Genomic DNA, 19,970 nt, shown 5'->3' with positions numbered 1-19,970 from the left:
TTGCTATTAGGCAAAATTCCAAAACATATTAACAAAAAAAAAAAAAGCCACAATTTACTAAGATGAATGTTTATATAGGCAAGGATAATTTTAGCGTAATGTTGGAAAAGTGAAATATTATTATTTTTTTAATTTAGAATGCTTTAATTTTAGAAATCAGATTAGAAATGAAAGCAAAACTCTTGCTACATGGCAAAATTCCAAAACATATTAACAAAAAAAAAAAAGCCACAATTTACTAAAATGAATGTTTATACAGGCAAGGATAATTTTAGAACAACATTGGAAAAGTGAAATATTAACAAAGCTATTGGGGCAGGAATTGAAAACTTAGAGAATATGCAATAATAATAAAATTAACAGCATGTTTTCAGAACAGAAATATACCCAATGTTAAGCAAGAATGATTCCTATGGATGCAATACAAAATATAGCACAGCAAATGCAAGTATGCAAAGTATATCCCAATGGTGCTTTTTTCAGGAAGCAAATGGACTTTCTGGTTTTTCTGTGAAGATGTTTTGCTTCTCATCCAAGAACCTTCTTCAGCTCAGAAAGTCTTCAAAGAAAAAACACATTTTGTGGAGATTCTTCTTGACTTCTTTTCTCCCTTAAATAGTGTGTTCTTTATGTAAATCACCAAGAAGAAGCATTACCTCTTAAGGAACAACCTTCATGGGTGCCCCATCAATTCTGCAAAAAAGCAAAAGAAAAAAGGGAGAGAAAGATGAATGTAGCAGTAAGAACAGAGTTAAACATCTTAGCAGAATTCCTGCTTTTATTGATCATCTTTCCAGGTCAGAATGAGTGGAGCTAATTATGGCATGGAAGCAAAGACCAACTATCTTATATATTTATTACTTTGATTTGAACCTTTGATTTGAGTGAGAGGGGTCCAGGATGGTCAATTAGCAATATAGATAGAATAACAGTCAGAACCAAAGTTACATTCATGAAGATTCTGATTCAAAAGGCTTACTTGGACACACAATTTCTGAAGATGGAAACTATGTTCCACAACTTAGAGGTGGTATAGGAAGTAGCACACAGAACATAGAATAATAGAATTGGAAGGGACCTTGGAGGTCTTCTAGCTCAACCCCTTGATTGAGTGGGAGTCCTTATATGAGTCCAGATAAATGATTGTCCATCCTGTTTTTGAAAGCCTCCAGTGATGAAAAGTTGTTCTGTTGGTTGATTGCTCTCACCATTAGAAAATTTATCCTAGAATTGTAAATTGTTGAGCATTGGAAATTGTTAGAAGAAATTGCAACTGGACCAGATCTAGCCATTTCTGCTTTCCCCAATTACTTAGAACCTAGGAAGATCTGTAGGAATTTGCTAAATGTTTCTTATCCCAGGAGTCAAATCAAACAATTTGTGTCTAACCTTTCTTTTATTTTACCAGGTGTTTTTCCCAATGTGCAGCTGTCCCAGTCCCTTTTTAAAACTCAGAGTCTGGGACAATCTGTCAAACTTGACTGTGCTGTTTCTGGAGTGGAAGTCGGTGGATGGTACTGGGGCTGGTGCCGAAAATGTCAAGGAAAAGGTCTTGAATGGCTGGGAGGCATTAAGAGCATTAATGGAGGAGGGGAAGCCTACTACAATTCATGTTTCAACAATCAAATTATTATCAGCAGAGACATTGCCAAAAATGAATTCTATCTCGAGTTGAGAACTTTGACAATCGCAGATAGTGCAGTATATTTCTGTGTCAGGCACAGATCACTGTGAGAGAAAGCTATGGAACATCTATACTGAAACCACACAGAATCAGCCATCTACAAAATTCTGTCTCCACTGAGTTTTCATTCCTTATTAAATATTTCTACTCCACTTCCCTCAAACAGTTTTCAAATTAGTTTCCAAAGGATAGTAAATGAGAGGGTAATTACAACAAAGAAATGATGACCAAAGTAACAAGTCCAAAAAAAAAAAACCTGCAGCAAAAATTGACCAAAAAAATGAGTTTGGGGGATGGGGGGGGAGAGAGAGAGAGAGAGATCAATGAACACCAACTTTCTTCCATGCAAAAAGATTCTATCAGATGCCAGAAAATTGAGTTGGAGGGAGAATCAATTAACACCAACTTTCTTCTATGCCCAAGAACTATCAAATGCCAGAATGGGAGAACTTACTGTGGCCAACTCACCATGGGACAGGTTACCATAGAACAATTCAACAATTCAATTTAATTATTTAATATGATTTATTTTTTAAAAAAATTCTCATTCACATTTCATGTTGTCCTTCCTTTTGCATCTTTTCTTTAATGATTCTTATCCACCATTTCTTTGATATTAGTATAACTTTTGTCCCGTGGCGAGTTGTCCGACCATGAGTTGGTCATGGCGAGTCAGCTGTGGTGAGTTGGCCATAGTGAGGTGGCTGCAGGCTGTTGAAGGCAATGAGTTGGCTGTGGCAAGCTGGCCATGGTGAGTTGGCCATGGAGAGTTGGCCACAGACAGTTGGCCAAGGAGAGTTGGCCACTGGGAGTTGAGTGCAATGAGTTGACTGTGGCAAGTTGGCCACTAAGAATTGGCTGCATAGAGTTGATTGTGGAGAGTTGTCCTAGACCCATCAATTGCATCCTCTTACTTGCTTTGTCCCTTTGCTTATTTAATCCATTTATATACCCTTTCCTATGTCCGCAGCATGTTCAAGTTTTCTTTTTTTAACAACGTTGTATCATTGGATAAAGCATCTTGAAATCTGTAACAAGAAAGTATAAATAAATGATGAATAAACAGGGACATATGCACATTTGCATCATCCCTGTGGTCATATGATGAAATTCAAACACTTGGCAACTGATTTGTATTTATAACAGTGCAATGCCCTGGATAATGTGGAGTGGTGCAGTGGCCTAGAGGTGGAGCTCTCACCTCACAATCAGGAGGCTGTTAGTTTAATCCTAGGCAGATATTTCTCTCTTTGGGCAAATTGAGAATATATCTGCTGAACAAAACTCTGCATTGGTGACAGGAAGGACATCCAGCCAGTAAACACTCTGCTAGCTCCATTCAGTTGCCCAGACTCCACCCTGCAAGGAATTATGGGATCATTAAATGAAATGAATGTCCTGGATAATGTGATCACCTTTTGTGACTTTCTTATAAGCAAAGTCATTGGGGAAACCAGAGTCACTTAACAACCAGGTTACTAACTTAACCACGGTTATTCACTTAACAACTGTGCCAAGAAAATTCTCAGTCAACAACAGAAAATTTGGGCTCAATTTTGTGATTGTAGGTCAAGAACTACCTGTATATACTCCTTCCCATATCCAAGGCCCTTTCTTTTTTCCCAAAATTGTATGATTGGATAAAGCATCTTAAGGGAAAGAATGTACTGTATAAAACATGCATAAACAGGGGCACATGTGCACATTACATCATTAAAGGTAAAGATTCCTCTTGCACATACATGCTAGTCATTTCTGGCTCTAGGGGGCGGTGCTTGTCTCTGTTACAAAGCTGAAGAGCCAGCGCTGTCCAAAGACATCTCCTTGGTCATGTGGCCAGCATGACTAAACAGTGAAGATGCATGGAACCTTCCCACCAAAGTGGTCCCTATTTCTCTCCTTGCATTTTTACATTTTCGAACTGCTATGTTGACAGAAGCTGGGACAAGGAACAGGAGCTCACTCCATTATGTGGCACTAGGGTTTCAAACCACCGAACTGCTGACCTTTCTGATTGACAAGTTCAGCATCTTAGCCACTGAGCCATCACATCCCTATAATTACATCATTACAGAAAGGTTATTGCCACAACTAAATGGGTCCTTAGAGAGTCCCTCCAAACTAGAGTAAGAAAGAGAATATATATCGGAAACAGAAAAAGAAGGCAGAAGAAAAGATATTTAGAGAACTCCCAAACCATTTAGTACAGTGTTAACCAACCTTGATGACTTCAAGGAGTGTGGACAATTCCCAGAAATCCCTAATCAGCGTTTTAAAATCTTAAACTTGCCAAAGTTGGGAAAAAACTAATTTTTATGAAAAGATGTTGGGATTCAGTCTAAAACCAGGGTTACAAAAGGACTTTCCACCATTTCAATTATATAATACTTCTTCCCAAAGTTGTGAAATACAGATTTAGGATCAGCAATACCTTAAGTAGGTCTGGAACCATCAGTGCAAACCAATAAACATCAAACTGATAATTCAGACAATCCCAAACTAGGTTTGTGGTCGTGTTTTATATTGCACAGATCATAGGTAGATTTGAAGGGCAACTGTATGTAGAGAACACCATCATAATTATTATTATCTGTAATAATCGATAGATAAAATATATATTCTATATCTATTAGAGCAATGGTTGCCAACCAGTGGGCTGCGGCCCACTGGTGCTCTGCGAGAAAATTTTGGTGGTCCGCAGAGAAATGTATCCCCAGAACACCCCCCCCCCCAAAGCCATTAATCCAGGCTGCGCAGGAACACAAGGCTGCGCCGCCGACATGGCCTGCGGGAACCCTCCCCACCCACTCACTCCTTACCTAGCAAACTTGCCTGCTAGGTTGCTGTTTTTCCTTTTATTTCCCTGACCATCAGCTGTTCTACTGTGCCAGGAGATTTAAATTAGCTAGAAAGCAGGAAATCATTGGATTTCTTGCTTTCTAGCTAATCTTTAGATCTTCGGCTCTGCTTTTAAACCAACTTGTCTCAAAGACATCTTCCTCTTTATAACTTTAATATGCTTTCATTGTGGTATCTATTGATTAGGTATTGAAAGACAAAGTTGCAGGATGCTACACATTCCTACATTTCATTGAATATCAATAGGATCTAAAGCCAGTTACTATAATCTCAATCTAGTGCTTGTTCATGCTCAAAATAACTGGAAATCTTCTCAGAATTATGTTTCCCTCTCTGGTTAGTTAGTTTACATTATTATCGTTGCACCTCATATAAGGAAATTAAATGCCATCTTTAGTGTACATCTTACATAAGAAAACTATAAAAAATAAAGAAAACCACACATCCTTCACATTCTATACAATTGAATTGAAAACCTCTGATACTGCATTAATATTGCACTATACAGCAGAATTTTAATATAGCTACTGCCCTGGAATAGAAGTTGTTTTTCAGCCTATTTGTCCTTGTTTTTATTATCCTGTACCGTCTGCCAGATAGTAATAGTTAAAAAAAAAAAAGGGGTTCCCAGGATGAGATGGATCTTTGAGAATGTTTTGAACTTTCTTAAGGCAGTCAGAGCTATAAAGCTCTTCCAAAGAGGGAAGAGGGCAACCAATGATCCTCTGGGCAATGACATTAACCCTCTGGAATGCTTTCCTATCTGCCTCCGTGCAATTGGCAAACCATACAGAGGTGCAGTAAGTTAAGATACTCTCTATGGTGCAGCGGTAGAAGGTCACCAGAAGTTTTTCATTTAATTGTTCCCTGAGAAGTCTCAGGTAGTATAAGCCCTGCTTTTCTCTCTCTCTCTCTCTTTTTTACTCCCTTTTAACTCTACTGAGTTATTCAGCATTAGTTCAAGAAATTTGTACGAGGATGTATCACTGTGGATGGGGTAGTAGCATGGTGATTAACATCCATACAAAATCTTTGTTGAGTCAGAAAGAGTACTAGCTGAAAGAGAAAACATTCATACAATATCTGAAGCATCACAGCATTTTTTGGCAAGTCTTTTGAAATAATACAATCCAAAAATAACATATTTAAAAACATGGGCATTAAAAATATGCAAAACTCTTTTTTTGCCCAAAGCAGTTTAACAATCCAATATTATGATTATAAATGTTGAGATGGTTGGAAGTGTTTTATATCAGGTGCTTTGGAGATTAGGGGTGAACCTAGGGGACTGGAGGCTAAAGCATATAAAGAACAGTTGCTGGAATTGGGTATGTCTAGTAGTGTTTAAATATCTCAGGGGCTGCCCCAAAGAAGAGGGAGTCAAGCTATTCTCCAAAGCACTTGAGGGCAAGACAAGAAGCAATGGGTGGAAATTAATCAAGGAGAGAAGCAACCTAGAACTAAGGAGAAATTTCCTGACAGTTAGAACAATTAATCAGTGGAACAACTTGCCTCTAGAAGTTGTAAACGCTCCAACACTGGAAGTTTTTAAGAAGAGATTGGACAACCATTTGTCTGAAGTGGTGTAGGGTTTCCTTCTTGAGCAGGAGGTTGGACTAGAAGATCTCCAAGATCCTTTCCAGCTCTGTTATTCAGTTATATGGATTTATTTGTCTATTTTATGTTGTCACCTGCCTCATCAGACAAGCAATTCAGAGGTGGTGTACAACAAAGATCAAACAACAATATACCACAACAAAGCTACAATTATCAATAAATCACAACACAAGAAATCATTAAGATTCATCCTGTCTTTTTGAGAAAGAGTCCATTTCAGAATCAACCTGAAGGCTGTGAATTGTAGTCTCCTCTTAACAATGGGACAGTGAATGCGTATACATTATTATCAGCTATGTCATTACCATTGTATGATTCATAAGGAACCCAGACTAAGGACAAGAAGCCATTAAAATAAGTTTTAAAAGGATACAGTCGGATTCTCACGTGTTCATTTACTCCTTCAGCTGAATCAGGAAGCTGTTAAAGGACCCCCATGCATTTTCAAGGTGATTCCAAAGGTGCTTTTTCAAAAGACAACTGGATTTTGTTTTGGTTTGGAGACATTTCGCTTCTCATCCAAGTAGCTTCTTCCAGTTCTTCAGTTCTTCCTAAGCAGAAATGAAAAAGTTTCTTGGATGAAAAGTGAAAGATCTTCTAGCAAAAATAAAGAAAGCCCAATTGTCTTTTGAAATGCACCTTTGGGACAACCATGGCCTGGATGACTGAGAATCTCTCTTAAGGTTATTGTCCCAAAACATTTGTATTTGTGCATGTGGCTGAAAAAAAACAGTAATTATTTTTTAATGCATTTTTGTTTTGGGCTCCTCTTAGAAATTGAACAAGAAAGACAATAAATAATTGGAAATCCCCACCCAATTTCCCCGACCATCCTAGTGGAAGATCACACAAGCCAACCATGTATGGCAGCAGCCAAAAAAGCTAATAAAATCTTTTGTTGTATAAACAGAGGCATAGAATCAAATCACATGAAGACTGAGTACTGCTTTATAAATCCTTATAATTCCACACCTAGAATACTGCATTTAATTTTGGTCACCACATTACAAAAAAGATGTTGAGACTTTTGAAAAAGTGCAAAGAAGATCAACTAAGACGATTAAGGGCCTGATGACAAAAACATATGAAGAACAGTTGCAAGAATTAGGTATGCCCAGTCTAGAGAAAATAAGAACTGGGGTGACATGATAGCAATATTCCAGTATTTGTGGGGCTGCCTCAAAGAACAGGGGGTCAACTTATTTTCCAAAGCACCAAAAAACAAGACAAGAAACAATGGATGGAAACTAATCAGGAAGAGAAGCAACCTGGAATTAAGGAGAAACTTCCGAATAGTGAGGACAATTAATCAATGCCTTCAGAAGTTGTGGGAGCTTCATCGCTGGAAGTTTTTTAAGAAAAGACTGGACAGCTATCTGAAATGGTATAGGATCTTTTCTTTGAGGAGGGGTTGGACTAGAAGACCTCCAAGGTCCCTTCCAGCTCTATTCTGATTGAGATAAAGACTGCCTTCAAATCTATTGTGATGTCTTCCAGTCCTAACTGCAGATCTTGATTCCAGGAACAGAGACCTGGGTCAGTTCTTGTCAAGGCATAAATCAGTGTGTGACAGGATAGCACAGTGATACGATCCATAAAGTAAGCTCTTGTCTGATCAATTCAACGATCAATCAATTAACTTACCCTCTGCGATGCTGCCAGATTCCTGAGAGTCAAGACCACTTAGAATCAGAGACAAAAATAACAATGCAAACAGCAACCGTTTTCAACCTAACTTGATAAAGGAAGCCCTTCTACCTTCACTGCACAAAGTCTCTATGGAAAAGTAAGATTGACATTTTTCTTTTGGAGCTTCCCAGCATGATCTTAAAACACACTTCAATGCAGTGGTAAAAATAAGAAATACTATCCAACTAACAATACCTATAAGTTCGAAGTGTTTTGTGTGACATATTGAGGGTCACACTTTAAAAGGGGGTGTGACCAATTTGGTGAAGAGATTTCAAGCATTTTAAGGGAATAATAGATGATGTAGTCACTTGCAAAACTAATTTTGCTTCTTAAGCCCTCCCCCAACTAAAAAAATTATGGGTCTAAATGGGGCCTCGGGCAGGCCAGTATTCCATATTTTCTTGTCATATACAAACCAATTTTTATCTGCTTTAAAAAAACATCCACAAACTTTTAGGCTCTTGAGGTGCAAAGCCATGGTCCTTTCTCTCTTGATGGAGCCCAGATTAAATTGTATTTATATATTATGAATATATTAACAGTGCCAAGGAAATGTTAGAAATTCACTAGGAGAGAGAGGAGGGGAATGAGAGAGAGAGAGAGAGACAGACAGACAGAGAGAGACAGAGAGACAGAGACAGAGAGAAAGAGAGAGAGAGAGAAAATGGGGGAGGGAGAGAGGATGGGAGGGAGAGGGGGAGAGAATGGGAGGGGAAAAAGAGGAGAGGGGGAGGGAGAGAGGGAGAGAGAAAATGAAAGGATGGGAGGGGGAGAGGGGGTAGGACGGGAGGGAGGAAGGGAGAAGGAGGGGAGGGGTGGGAGGAGAGGATGAGGGAGGAAGAGAGGAAGAGAGAGAGGATGAGAGAATGGGAGAGTGAGAAAATGGGAGGAGGAGAGGGGGAGAGAGAAAATAAAGAAGGAAGGAAGGAAGGAAGGAAGGAAGGAAGGAAGGAAGGAAGGAAGGAAGGAAGGAAGGAAGGAAGGAAGGAAGGAATAAAGGAAGGAAGGAAGGAAGGAAGGAAAGAAGGAAGGAAGGAAGGAAGCAAGGAAGCTTTCATCTTAAAACCAGGTGATGTCCATTCTGATTGCTGGTTTCTTCATCCAACGACTTCCTCAACCAACATTGTAAAATCAACCAACATTGTAAAACAAACAAACACAGTGACATTAAAGCTGGAATTTAGGGCAAGACTATGGAGGTCCTTTGCACACAAAAGAAACTGTCCAGTCAGTTGTCCAGTAATTGAAACACTAGACAGCAAGGGCTAGATACTGCAGAGGTACTAGGCATCATTATCTTCAATAAGGAGTCTTTTTTTCAGAATGTAATCTGCAGCAAGCCAAATTTCTTTCTTGATATCAAGGAATGATCATGCCACTGTATTTACAACCATGCAACCACTTTCTAAGTGGGGATTGAAATCAAGATTTCCTTTTCAAAATCTCCCCATTCATTTTCTACCAGCTGACCTGAAGGACTAAATCTAAAGCTTTTTTTATCTCTCATGTTGTAAAGATCAAAGAGGTCTGTGGACACTGTCAGTCATCCAAGTCATGGTTGTCCCAAAAGTGTTTTTTATTTTTTTCAAAAGGCAGTTGGACTTTCTTCGTTTTTCCTTGAAGACATTTCACTTCTCATCCAAGAAGCTTCTTCGGTTCTGGCTGTGAGAACTGAAGAAGCTTCTTTGGAGAGGAACCAAAATGTCTTCAAGGAAAAACAACGCCCAGTTGCCTTTTGGGGAAAAAAAAACACCTTCGGGATGATCAAGAAATAAAAAGAAGATATAAGTATTAAGGAAGAAAAAGGAGATATTAAGTGTGCTCTTTCTGAAGATACAAGATAAACCAAGGTGATTTCCTACCTTGTTCTCTTCTGAATCTGGCAAATTTTCTAAGACTTTTATGGAGTTCTACAGTATAGTGAAGGCCTGCAGGAAAAGGTGAAGGGGCTGTTGAACATAAATACCCTTGCATTTTTTGATTATCTTTTGAAAATATTGGAATGAAAATGGTGATTGGTATCCCACATCCCAGCTTCCGAGGAAGCTTGCAAAAAAAATTGCAAGGTTTGGGGTTATTACTTGCTACTGCTCCTGGCATAACACCAAGAAGAGTGCAGGGGGTTGGACTAGAAGACCTCCAAGGTCCCTTCCAACTCTGTTACTCTATTCTATTCAGGATGTTCACCCCAACATTACTACAGTATTTAAAGAGGAAGGGTTTTTGTCAAGGCATTAATTACTGTGCAACTGGGGCTTCACGGTGAAACAGCCCTATACAAAAACCATTAGAAATCTAAGGAATCAAATGACCAAGTTTGTTACTTTCACTGTGTCTAATCCACAGTGCTGAAGCCTTCACATGAAGCAAAATTCTTTCAGTTTTGAAGTTTGAAAGAACAATGAATGTCCTTTTTTGATCGTTCCAAAGATGCTTTTTTTTCTCAAAAGGCAATTGGACTGTTTTTGGGGGTTGAGGAAGTGCTATAACTGTTGAGGCAGTATCTATTTCAGTCTTACTAGAGGTAGTCCTCAATTTAAGACCACAATTGAGCCCAAAATTTATGTTGCTAAGGGAGGCATTTGTTAGGTGAGTTTTGCCCCATGTTGTGACTTTTTCTTGCCATGGTTGTTGAGTGAATCATCGCTTTGGTTCAGTTAGTAACTCCATCATTAAGTGAATCTGACTTCCTTGTTGACTTTGCTTGTCAAAAGGTTGCAAAAAGGAATCACGTGGCCCCAAACAGCCTAATTTTGATCACATGATCACAGGGAATGGTCGTAAGCCAATGAAAAATGGTCATGAAGTCACTTTTTTCAGTCCTGTTGTAACTTTGAATGGTCAATAAATAAACTGTTGTAAATCAAGGACTACGTGTAATTCAGCGTCTATGGAGATTCTCAATCATCTGGGTCATGGTTGTAGAACTGAAGAAACTCTTTGGATGAAAAGCGAAAGGTCTTCGAGAAAAAAACAAAAAAATCCAGCTACCTTTTGAAAAAGAAAAGAAAAGCACCTTTGGGACAACAATGACTTGGTTGACTGAGAATCTCCACTGAGATATCCTGTTTCCGATAATCCCAAATTTTTGTTAGCTTCATACCTGGGTGAAAAAATACAGATATTAGCCTCCTTCCATTGCTCACCAACCTTTTATAACCTCAGTTTGACAGCCACCGAGAGGAAATAGTACAAGCCTTAATTTCAGAAGCTCAATCGGCAGGCCAAGTGACCACTCAAGCCCAAGCCAACTGCAACCCCAAACACCTGGAAGATAAGCTGACTACAGAATTGAAAATGGCCCTATTGACCGATCCTTGGTTCCTGGACCATCAAACTGAGTTGACAATGAATGATGTTCTAGCTTGGAAAGGGGCTAAGCTTTATGTACCCACAACCCTAAGACTGCTGGTACTAAAGCGTAGCCACGACTCAGGGCTGGGAGGCCACTTCGGATTCCTAAAAACCCTACATTTACTGAGAAGACAATTCTGGTGGCCAAAAATGAAACCTGATGTCGAGGACTATGTAAAAAGTTGCTCAATTTGTGCCACAATGAAACACCAAACTGGAAAAACCCCTGGCCTCCTGCAACAAGTTGCTGAACCAACTCAACCTTGAAAGATAACAGATAACAGATAATCAGAGTTGGAAGGGACTTTGTAGGTCATCTAGTCCAACCCCCCGCCCAAGTGGGAGACCCTACACCATTTCTGACAAATAGCAGTTCAATCTCTCCTTGAAAGTCTCAAGTGATGGTGCATCCACAACTTCTGAGGGCAAGCTGTTCCATTGGTTGATGGTTCTCACTGTCAGAAAGTTTTCTCCTTATTTCCAGGTTAAATCTCTCCTTGTTCGGTTTCCATCCATTATTCCTTGTCTGGCCTACAGGTGCTTTAGAAAATAGCTTGACCCCTTCCTCTCTGTGGCAGCTTTTCAAATATTGGAAGACCTCTATCATGTTTCCCCTGGTCCTTCTCTTTACTAGACTGGCCAAGCCCAGTTCCTGCAACCGTTCATTGTATGTTTTAGCCTCCAGTCCTCTAATCATCCTGGTTGCTCTTCTCTGTACTTTTTCTAGAGTCTCAACATCTTTTTTATAGTGTGGTGAACAAAACTGGATGCAGTACTCTAGGTGTGGTCTTGCTAAGGCTTTATAGAGTGGTATTAGTACCCCCCTTGATCTTGATTATTAAGGAGAAACTTCCTAATAGTGAGGACAATTAACCAGTGGAACAGCTTGCCAGCAGAAATTGAGGGCATTCCATCAGTGGAGGTTTTGAAGAAGAGACTGGACAGTCACTTGTCTGAAATGGTGTAAGATCTCCTGCTTGAGCAGTGGACTGGACTAGAAGGCCTCCACGGTCCCTTCCAACTCGATTTTGATTCTGATAAAAAGCAGAAACTATGAGTACTACCAATTCATTGTAAGGTCTGATATTAACACAATTGAAAAAGTCCAGAAATATTTCACAAGAAGAGTTCTCCACTCCTCTACTCATTGCAGAATACCTTATGCCACTAGACTTAAAATTCTAGACCTAGAAAACCTAGAACTATGCTGCCTTCGGTCCGATCTAAGTATAGTATATAAAATCATACATTGCAATGTCCTACCTGTCAGTGAATACTTCAGCTTCAACCATAACAATACAAGAGCACACAATAGATACAAACTCAAGGTAAACTGCACCAAACTTGATTGCAGGAAATATGACTTCAGCAACAGAGTGGTCAATGTCTGGAATACTCTACCTGACTCTGTGGTTTCTTCCCCAAACCCCCAAAACTTTAACCTTAGACTGTCTCCTATTGACCTCACCCCTTTCCTAAGAGGTCTGTAGGGGGCGTGCATAAGCGCATCAACATGCCTACCGCCCCTGTCCTATTGTTTCTTTTATTTTTCTTATAAGTACCCATTTCATGTATTCATAATTATGTTTTTACTTATACCTATTATCTTGTAAGCGATTGACAAATCAAATAAATACTACAAAAAAAAAAAACTAAATCCTGCAAGTCTTGAAAGCAAATCTGTCCTCCTTTATTTATACTTAACACAAAACAGGGGAGGGTCCCTTTCTAAGATGATTCTCACGCCCCCTTTCCCATTGTAGTACTTAATAACAGAATAAAAAGTTGGAAGGGACCTTGGAGATCTTCTAGTCCAAGTTAGCTCAAGCAGGAACCACTTTACCATCCCAAACGAATGTTGTCCAATCTCTTCTTCAAAACCTCCAGTGTTGGAGCACCCACAAATTCTGGAGGCAAGTTGTTCCACTGATGAATTGTTCTAACTGCCAGGAAATTTCTCCTTAGTTCTAACTTGGTCCCCTCCTTGACTGATTTCCATCCATTGGTTCTTGTCCTGCTTTCAGGTGCTTTGGAGAGATATCTCTTGTATGATTGTTGTCTAATTTACAGATTTTTCTTCTGTCTTCTAAGGCCATTCTCACATACCATTACATCAAACCACCCTTGATGGTTTCTATAATGCAATTAACAAACAACCTAAATTGCCAAAATTAATAGGAATCACACTCTAAATGCCATAATTTACTGCTATTTAATAGTATGTCAAATAGATTAATGTTTGCCTGCTGCATTTAATTTACATCCACATCCACTTTTAAACCCATTTAAAGTATTTAACATCTGCTTCTGAAAACATGGAAGTGGTCATCAAGAATTTTTTCTCAGGCTTGCTAAACACAGTTCCTGGATTTCAGTCCTAAATACCCTCTCCCCTCCTTTTATAGCTCCCGCTGCCTTAAGAAAATTCAAAACATCTTTAAAGATCCATCTCATCCTGGGAACCCTATTTCTGAACTATTACCATCTGGAAGACGGTATAGGACAATAAAAAACAAGGACAAATAGGCTGAAAAACAGCTTCTATCGCAGAATGGTATTGAATTCTACTGTATAGTGCAATATTAATGCAATATCAGGGGGTTTTCAATTCAATTGTATAGAATATGAAGGATGTGTGTTTTTGTTTTACTTTTTTGTGTATTTTTTATGTATGATGTGCACTGAAGATGTCATTTAATTTCATTGTATGAAGTGCAATGACTATAAAGTAAACTAAACTAAATACAGACCTTGGAAGGAAAATATTGAATTAGTAAGGCTGAAATAAATACTGCCTCAAGAGATGTAGCACCTGGTCAACTTTATCTAGTTTAAATAAAAACAGATACAGTAAACATTAAAAGGCAGGAAATACTAAAGTTGTAGGCTAAAGATTTTTTAAAAAAATCCAGAAGTAACAAATCTATGTTGTTTCTCGGGAAATTTTAATTATTTATTAAATGTATACCTACCTCAGTCACCAAAGTTCCTGTTGTCCACCTATACATCCATAAAGACACCAATTGTTGAACTCAGATGGAAAGAGGTTTCAGTTTTCTGAAGAGGAAATAATGGTTGCAAAACTACTAATGTGTATCTCCTATTGCTACTTTAAATTTTCTGTCACACATGCTTATTCAACCAGTAAGAAAAGAGGGGGGGAAAACAGCATTTTTTGGTCAGAATTAAGGAGAAAATTCATTGGAAACACAGTCAGATTCAGCACAAATGTTCTAAAGAACATTGTTCTGTTACTAATGGAGAGTACAAGTGTTCCTTTGGAGGAAATCTTTATTTCATTTTCTTTTGGACAATCCCATCTGAAAAATGAGAAAACATTTATATATTTGCTACTACACCTCAAAGCCCAAGGAGCTGCCTTTCCACATTTTTTATGGAAAGGTAATTTTGAATGCTGTAGATTTTGTCAAAGAATGTATCACAGGGCATATAGCAACCACAGTGGCAGATCCTTTGGCAAAAACTCCATGGATTCCTGATTCATAGTTAATGTCGCAGCTAACAGGTCCTTCCTCCAAAAGCCACGTTGGTATGAGATCTCCTGAAACCAAAAGGGCTTAAAGTAGGTCAAGGGGGAAAAAAGAAACAATAGCTCCAATTATTGAAGAGCCAGAATGGACTGACCTGGATCCACATCCAATCTTCTTCATCTGAATAACAGAGTTGGAAGGGACCTTGGAGGTCTTCTAGTCCAACCTTTGCTTAGGAAGGAAACGCTATACCATTTCAGATAAATGGCTGTCCAATCTCTTCTTTAAAACTTCCAGAGTTGGAGCATTCACAACTTCTGGAGGCAAATTATCCTGATTTCTCCTTAGTTCCAAGTTGCTTCTCTCCTTGATTAGTTTCCATCCATTGCTTCTTCTCCTGCCTTCAGGTGCTTTGGAGAATAAGTTGACTTCTTCTTCTTTGTAGCAGTCCCTGATATACTGGAACACTACTATCTGTTAGGTTTTGATGAGATGTGCATTATGATGGACCAGCTGGAATTTCCACAGCTGTGGCTGCTGCATTGAAGAACTGGTCAGATGATCAAGATTTGCAGTAGGGTAGCTTGTATAGGTAGAGTAATTCTTTTCACTATTGCCCAGGCTAGCCAACTATCTCTTTCAGTCTTGAGTGTGTTCAAGTGCAGCAGCTTGATTTTTGTTTGTCAGCCACAGATCTGCAATGTGATCCATCCTTGGAGCAACTGAACTTCACTTTTGAGGTTGATTGTCTGGATGACAAAGGGGAAACTGAAAGAGGAATTAAAATAGGCACTGACTGACTTCATTTATCCCTTCTAAATATACCCTAAGTTGTAAAGCCACAGTGAGTTGAAAGAACACTCAAAATATAGCTACATTTTGCACTTACATTCAGATTAGCAGAATAACAGAGTTGGAAAGAACCTTGGATATCTTCTAGCCCTACCCCCTGCTCAAGCAGGAGTCCCTACATCCAGAATATTCCCTGGAAGTTAGCTGCAGAAGATTGCTAACCTTCTTAATATGGCATATTATTATTGTTGTTATATCTATTCTGAAGAATAGTTAACAGGCGGTGGTAAGTTACATTCAATTCAAGGTTTTCTTTTTCCAAAACCTAAAAACTATCAAAATATAAATGTGCTTCCAAGGAAGGCTGATTTTGTAAATAGTGTGCGATCAAATTATTGTAATTTTGACAGCTGTTTTGGCTGTTCCATTATAACAGCCCTTTAATACTCCAGTAAATATGGGAGAGACTTTGACAGTTTATTCCATAATCTCCGCGTTTTGTTTGTTGAGTTCCAATATTTTGTCTTTTTTTTTTTTTTCAGTTCAACTTGAGTTGTTCTATTGTTGTTTGGTATTGCCTTATCTGGTAAGAAACATTTCCTCTCTTTTTATTTTTTATTTTTTTCAACTATTCCAATGTCCAGTATTTGGGGTTTAAAATGTCTCTGTCTTTGAATTTGGAAATCCCATAAAAAGTTTAGGTGAAAATATTGGAATATTGAACATTGATTTGAGGAACACTGATTCTTTTCTGAGAAACACAGTCTATCTTTACAAAATTTTACTAGCAGGTTCTTCTACTCACGTACTTTCAGGGAAGCAAAATATTTTCAATATTTTCAGATATTTTCAAACTTTAGGAGCCATTTTATTCCCCTTGGAGAAGTTTAGTTGTCCAAGAACTACTGCATTATACAAGAGTTTTTGTGAAGGAATATATCACAGTGGTAGGCAAGGGATTGACAGTCATTGGATACATATTAGACTTCTGCACAGGGCTACAGAAAAGACAATTGTGAAGTCAGGAATACACAAACACACAATTAACTTTTGAATGCACAACTTCATGTTTTGTGTAGAATTTTAAAAATTCTGCTTAACTTTCTCAGCCTCCTAAAACCTATAGTTGCCATTGGCTTATCTTTTGTGAGTTAGCTATTAGATAGAAAATAATAGGAGAAGGGGGAATAGATAGGTAGGTAGGTAGGTAGGTAGGTAGATAGATAGATAGATAGATAGATAGATAGATAGATAGATAGATAGATAGATAGATAGATAGATAGATAGATAGATAGGTAGACAGATAGATGGATGGATGGATGGATGGATGGATGGATGGATGGATGGATGGATGGATAGATAGATGGATGGATGGATGGATGGATAGATAGATAGATAGATAGATAGATAGATAGATAGATAGATAGATAGATAGATAGATAGATAGATAGATAGACAGACAGACAGACAGACAGACAGACAGACAGACAGACAGACAGACAGACAGACAGACAGACATAAATGAGAGGGGGAAGAGGGTAAGAATAGAATAGAATTCTTTATTGGCCAAGTGTGATTAGACACACAAGAAATGTGTCTTGATGCAAATACTTTCAGTAATGATGAAGATAGGTGATCGACAGAGATAGATTAGATAGATTAGATAGATGAAAGTTAGAGAGATAGATGAGAGATAGATAGAGATAGAGACAGAGAGAGATAGAGAGAGATAGAGAAATGATTGTGTGTGTGTGTGTGTGAGAGAGAGAGAGAGAGAGAGAGAGAGAGAGCTGGGGTGGGCATGGCCTGTGCATTACACGTGCACGGGCCACCAGTTTGACATCCCCGAATTATAAACAGGCAGGTAGACAGACAGAAATTAGAGAGGGGAGCAAGCAGACAGACAGATAGTACTTCAAATTCATTTGATCATTCAGAGCATCAAAGGAGCATTGAGTGGCATGCTATATTGAAATTTGTATGGGTCAATCTGGCTCCCTTGCAGGCTGTTGAGAAAAAAAGTTGGCAGGAAACAACCATATTTGCTGCTCAAATGGTTCTTTAGAGGAAGGTCAAAATAGCCATAAAATATAATAATGAAGGGGGTTTTGATTGTGATTATGCCTTGAAAAATCACAGATGCAAATCCACAGATATGCCCTTTTTTAAAAGAAAGAAATGGCTACTGAATTGATCTGTGTCTCCTTAAATGCATTGGTGTCCTTAAGTTTCCTCTTCCACTCAACTACTTCAACCAAGAGGCATTCAGATCAGATGCTACTGATTAATCTAGAGCAGTGTACCTATTCACCCCACTTTAAGATGCATGGACTTCAAATCCCAGACTTCAACAGCCAGCCAGATCTTAAAAGTACTAAAGTTGAGGTGTGTGTGGGGGGGGGGGGGAAGTGTCACAGGTTTCCTGACCAGGATAACCAACTTAATTAAGTTTCTTCATCCTCTTAAAGAAAGTATCTCAGAAAGATTGTTTTGGGAAGGAAAATAACAAACAAAAGTTCTGGGGATTGGAGAGGAAACCAAAGTCCTTGGTTGTTTCCTAAAATTCTATTAAGATGATATCAAGAGATTCTAGAAAGAAAATTGGGGAGGGGAGGGGAGAAGATGTAGGATATCCAATAACCTGCTAATAAATTGATGCCCTTTCACATCTTGGTTATTGAATCAGTCTGCATTCTCCCTAATGATTGAAGTTCTGAAATTAGAGTCATATTGATGAATATTCCATTACTCTACAGTATGTAGATGACTGACTTTTTTCTGTATGATTTTTTTAAAATGCATTTACAGAGCCCAGAATCATTCTCAACTGGACCAGTCTGTACACCCAGCCAAATAAACATAATGTGATACACTTTTGAGTTGGAATTGTTACCTTAAAGTGAGTTTACCTTGGAGAAAGATGATTGATTGATTAAATTTCTACACTCGCCATCTCACCTAAGTGATTCCAAGTTATTATTTTGAGGGCTTAAGAATTTATTCACAGTCTATTGAAAGAGAAGGAAGTACCAAAATCCCATTGGGCCCTCTCCTACAATGATGGGCCTGGCCAAGCTTTTATACCGCCTGTAAAATGGGGTTAAGCTTTCCCTTGTTACCAAAAAAAAAAAAAAAAAACCTACATGCAGCCACCTCATCATTGGCCTCTGCCCCCGATGACAATTCCTTTGGGACTACAGCATGTAGTATCAAGATTACATGAAGTATTAGTATGGATAAATATTGCCTTGATATGAGAAAACACTTGGAATACAGCATCCAGTTCTGGTCCCAAGATACAAAAAAAGATGTTGAAGAGAGTACGAAGAAGTACAACAAAGATTATTATTTAGTAATGTCTCCATACCAAGTAAAGCCCAGCAGACCAAGTGATTAATTTTGTACCACCCCAAAATATAATTGTTTTTTTGAAGATCATTCCTAAAAATGAGGCTGGCATTATTGATGTATGAGTTGCCATCTAATTTTCTGATTAAATAATAGAGCAGCTGTAATTCTATTATCTGATCCCTGTCAATAAAAACAACCTTGAATGAAAGAACACAATGGTGGAATAAGATTATTTATGTTCATTTTGAGAATCTTGTCCAGGGTAACTCTCTGTCAAAGTCCATTTGTTTTCGACAACATTTATATTTGAGCAGAATCTCTGTGCTAGAGCACACTGCAACTACATAGCCAAAAAGGCATTAAGAGTTGTTAACCTAATCCTACGTAGCTTTTTCTCTGGTAATATCACACTTCTAACCAGAGCATACAAAACATTTGCTAGACCAATACTCGAATACAGTTCATCAGTCTGGAATCCACACTACGTATCTGATATTAGCACAATTGAGAAAGTCCAGAAATATTTCACAAGAAGAGTTCTCCACTCCTCTACTCGCTGTAGAATACCTTATGCCACCAGACTTGAAATTCTAGAACTAGAAAACCTTGAATTACGCCGTCTTCGGTCTGACTTAAGCATGGTATACAAAATCATACATTGCAATGTCCTACCTGTCAATGAATACTTCAGCTTCAACCATAACAACACAAGAGCACACAATAGATACAAACTCAAAGTAAACCGCACCAAACTTGATTGCAGGAAATACGACTTCAGCAATAGAGTGGTCAATGTCTGGAATACTCTACCCGACTCTGTAGTTTCTTCCCCAAACCCCAAAAACTTTAACCTTAGACTGTCTACTATTGACCTCACCCCTTTCCTAAGAGGTCTGTAGGGGGCGTGCATAAGCGCACCAACGTGCCTACCGTCCCTGTCCTATTGTTTCTCCTATTCTTTTATTTTTCTTATATGTAACCATTTCATGTATTCACAACTATGTATACATTTATACTTATTATCTTGTAAACAATTGGCAAATCAAATAAATAAATAAATAAATAAAATAAATAAATAGAATCTGATCTCTCCGATTGTGTTAGGCCATCCGCATTTTCAGGATGCACAT

The 19,970-nt window shown here is 38.4% G+C and overlaps 1 long non-coding RNA gene across 3 annotated transcripts; it reads right to left on the bottom strand.

The window, feature by feature from the left end:
- Window positions 1-233: 233 nt before the first annotated feature.
- LOC148129170 (uncharacterized) lies at window positions 234-15,470 on the bottom strand. 3 transcript variants are annotated; one of them, XR_015745652.1, is made up of 7 exons: window positions 14,852-15,470; window positions 14,179-14,263; window positions 9,715-9,780; window positions 6,548-6,711; window positions 6,056-6,234; window positions 4,116-4,239; window positions 234-693 (listed from the first exon to the last, which is right to left on the bottom strand). It is a non-coding gene; the product is annotated as an uncharacterized LOC148129170 (long non-coding RNA). The 3 variants fall into 3 exon arrangements; XR_015745653.1 differs by having other exon boundaries at window positions 6,056-6,711; window positions 9,715-9,801; XR_015745651.1 differs by having other exon boundaries at window positions 6,056-6,711.
- Window positions 15,471-19,970: the final 4,500 nt, after the last annotated feature.

The sequence above is a fragment of the Notechis scutatus genome, chromosome Z, assembly GCF_049901735.1.
Source record: "Notechis scutatus isolate UNSWTSFEM ecotype Mainland chromosome Z, rNotScu1.2, whole genome shotgun sequence".
Classification (NCBI taxonomy): Eukaryota; Metazoa; Chordata; class Lepidosauria; order Squamata; family Elapidae; genus Notechis; species Notechis scutatus.
The sequence above is the reverse complement of the archived record's forward strand: the minus strand, read 5'-3'. Positions and strand labels throughout refer to the sequence as shown.